The sequence below is a fragment of the Mirounga angustirostris genome, unplaced genomic scaffold (assembly GCF_029215605.1).
Source record: "Mirounga angustirostris isolate CCGP_5_RB_7025 unplaced genomic scaffold, mMirAng1.0.hap1 SCAF_4, whole genome shotgun sequence".
NCBI classification, from domain to species: domain Eukaryota; kingdom Metazoa; phylum Chordata; class Mammalia; order Carnivora; family Phocidae; genus Mirounga; species Mirounga angustirostris.
This window is the reverse complement of record NW_026991712.1, coordinates 128,224,706-128,228,427: the sequence shown is the minus strand read 5'-3', so window position 1 is coordinate 128,228,427 and position 3,722 is coordinate 128,224,706. Positions and strand designations below refer to the sequence as shown.

The following is a 3,722-nucleotide window of genomic DNA, read 5'->3' as shown; positions in this document are numbered from 1 at the left end:
ATGATGGCAGTACTTACATGAGGCAGCAAGACACATGGATAAGACTGAAGACAGACAGATCTAGGTTCAAATTCCTACTCAATTGTTTTTGGTTATGTAACCTTGAACAAGAAACTTTTACCATTTACTATTCCCAATAGGCTAAATAAGCAATTCTTTATCAAAAACTCACAGCTTAAGACAAATAAGCTAGATAAGGAAAATGCTGCTATTACTCTGTACATTTATTTTTTTTTTTTAAAGATTTTATTTATTTGAGCATGAGCGAGCAAGGGAAAGAGAAAGAGCGCAGCGGGGGGGGGGGGGGTAGGGCAGAAGGAGAAGGAGAAGCAGACTCCCACTGAGCAGGGAGCCTGATGCAGGACTTTTAGAAATTTATCCTCATGAAATAATAAGAAATGCACCCAAAGATTTATGCAAGAGTAAATAGATTAGAAAATTAAAAACACCAAATGGTCAATTGCAAGTACAGTGATGATAGGGTGACTATATAATTTGTCTTCCAAACTGAGATGACGCCAGGAGTAAAAGGGGGTGCTTTAATAATTTTGCAAAGACAACAGTCATCAATAAGAACTGCCCTGGACAAACGAGGTTATATGGCCCCCTCGTTGTAAGGGAATAGGGAAATAAAGTATGCCACATCCTAATTATGAGAGGGCAGACAGCCAGCAAAAATACTTTAAATAATATTTAACAGCATAGTGAACTGATAAAATGATATAATACTAACTATAAAAGGCTGGATATAAAACTATGTATCAAATTTTGTAATATATATACTTATAGGCTTTGAAAGAAGAATGGAAAGAAACACCAAATTGTTAACACTGGTTTACTAGCTGTTGAGATTACAGCTGGGTTTGTTTTTCTCTATATGTAAAATTGCTATAATCATTTTTTTAAATTATAACGGTGTCCTGCTTCTTTAGAAAGAAATACAAGGACCAGTGGATGAGGGAAAGTTATTCTTCACAGAAGAATGCCACCTAATAAATATAGAAGAAATTATATATAAATTACAAAAATCACAACTTCTACAATTCCTAATGATATAATTGTTTCAGGCAAGGAGTATTGTTGGACACTTAAAATTTTTAGGTGAGTGCTCACTTCTGCAGCACATATACTAAAATTGGAACGATACAGAGATTAGCATGAACTCTGCAGAAGGATGACACGAAAATTTGTGAAGCATTCCATATTTTTTAAATAATAAAATAAAATATTTCGGTGAAAGATTATTGGTTATCCACAAAGTTTCAGGGTATTATCCCACAGAGTCCTTGCTAATTGTAAAGAGAAAAAAAAATATGCCTTCACAATGAAGAGATCTGGTGATTATCATGTTAACCAAATTATCAAATAACGTAATTTTAGTGGAAACTCTGGCATTACATGCCTTTTCTAGTAACACAATATGAGATAAGGACATCATCTGAACAATATTCTAGCTAAAAAATGTTTAGCTTGAATCTAACCAAGCTATTAGATTTACTTTGATTTTGCAGGAAATCCAGAGACTATAAGAACTAGGAAAACAACACCAAATGGGAGAAATCAGATAAATGCAGAATGTGGGAACTTCCAAAAGACAACTGTCCTGCAATGTCTTCAAAAAGTAAGAGTTATAAAGAAAGAAAGAGAGACTTTTAGATTAAAAGACACTGGAGAGACATAAAAGTCAAATATAATCTCTGAACCTTACTTGAATCCTGGCTTTTAAAAAAGAGATCTAAAAAGCATTTGTCAGGGTACCTGGGTGGCTCAGTCAGTTAAGCATCTGCTTTCAGCTCAGATCATGATCCCAGGGTCCTGGGATCGAGCCCCACATGGAGCTCCCTGCTCAGCGAGGAGCCTGCTTCGCCCTCTCCCTCTGCCCCTCCCCACCACCACCCCCATTCATGCTCTCTCTCTTATTCTCTCTCAAATAAATAAATAAAATCTTTAAAAAAAATAAAAAATAAAAATCATTTGTGGACAATTAGAAAAATTTGAAAATAACTTGGTTATTATCTCATTATATATATATTTAATTCCCTTAAATGTGTTGATAATATTGTGGTTATATAAAACATTTATGGTGAATATCACAATGTCTGCAGCTAATTTTCAAGGCATTCAGAAGAAAATATACATACTCACAAATAGTTATATGAAGCAAATATGGCAAAATAGGAACAATTGTTGAATCAAGGGAATGAATATACAAGTGTTCATAATGTATTATTCTTTCAACCTTTCTGGATATTCAGAAAATAAATTTAAATATAAAATTAAGGGAAAATTTAAAAGTTACATTTGAAGTCATATAATTCCATTTAAAGTAATATAATTAGGGGCGCCTGGGTGGCTCAGTTGGTTAAGCATCTGCCTTCGGCTCAGGTCATGATCCCAGGGTCCTGGGACTGAGCCCCATGTCAGGCTCCTTCCTCAGCAGGGAGCCGGCTTCTCCCTCTCACTCTGCCTGCTGCCCTGCCAACTTGTGTTCTCTATCTTTGTCAAATAAATAAATAAAATCCTTAAAAAAAAGGAATATAATTAACAATCCCAGGGTTGACCATTGTCTTTCCACACCAGATACATAATGGTTGCATGGCATTGGAGAACCCATGACAGCCTCCTGAGGGCTCAGACCAGCTCTTCGTGTTCCACTGCCATTGCATCCCTCAGTTCCTGTGATTTATTTCCATTGCCTCCCTGTTCACCCCTCAGGTGCTGCCCCCTTCTCCACCTACTCCATCTTTTGTGGCCCTTGTTTCCCCAAGCGTAATGGGAACAGAGCATAAATTCATCAGGCTTACCCATTCTTTGAATCCTGCCTTTAACATACAATTTTAAAAGAATAATTTCTCTCTCTTTGGAAAATTTCTGTCTCTGAGAATGCTGTGGACTGAATGCTTCCGTCCTCTCCAAATTCATGTGTTGAAACCCTAATCCCCAAAGCGATGGCATTTGGAGATGAAGCCTTTGAGAGGTAATTAGGTCATGAGAGTGAAGCCCTCATGATGGGATTAGTCTGTGTGTCCATCTGTCTATCTGCCTGCCTGCCTGTCTGCCTCCCTCTCTCTCTCTCTCCCTCTCTCATGCACACACACACAACACACACACACACACACACACAAAACTCTAAGGCAGCTGTCTACAAGACTTCTTGTAGAAGCCAAGAGACAGGCAAAGAGGCAAGAACTTTCTAGCCTCTGGAACCATGAGGAATAAATATTGTTGTTTAAGCCACCCAGTCCATGATAGTTTTGTTACAGCAGCCCAAAGGGATTAAGACAAAGGATTTCCAGAGTGAGAAATTCCCATTCTTCCAACTCTCCACTTCACACACATAATGAGCACATTTTTCCTCCCCCTATCCCCCCAAGAAGTTTAATAGGTTGGAAGTTCTTTTGCTAGGATTTCTGTACATCCTCTTGATGTTTTCCTTTCCTGTTTTACCTGGTAAGGGACAGGTGTGTCATACTCTGACACATAGAAAGCCAAGGAAGCAATAAACATGGCCTACGTTGGGTGACTTGGGAACAAAATACACAAAAGCAACATACGTTTTTATAAAGGATTTCTAAAGGCCTTGAACATCACTAATCCTAAAAGAAAGCATAACTGGTCCTATATGAGAATTCAAATTTCTCAATTTCTTTGCCACTTACTGGTTGGTAACATTTCCAAAGAATAATTTTACTTCTTTCATTTTAAATTGATTTCTCTGTTTA

General features: G+C 37.3%; 1 non-coding gene across 1 annotated transcript; it reads left to right on the top strand.

The window, feature by feature from the left end:
- Positions 1 to 1,105: 1,105 nt before the first annotated feature.
- Positions 1,106 to 1,209, top strand: LOC123860624 (U6 spliceosomal RNA). Its single transcript, XR_006794752.1, has one exon. It is a non-coding gene; the product is annotated as a U6 spliceosomal RNA (small nuclear RNA).
- Positions 1,210 to 3,722: the final 2,513 nt, after the last annotated feature.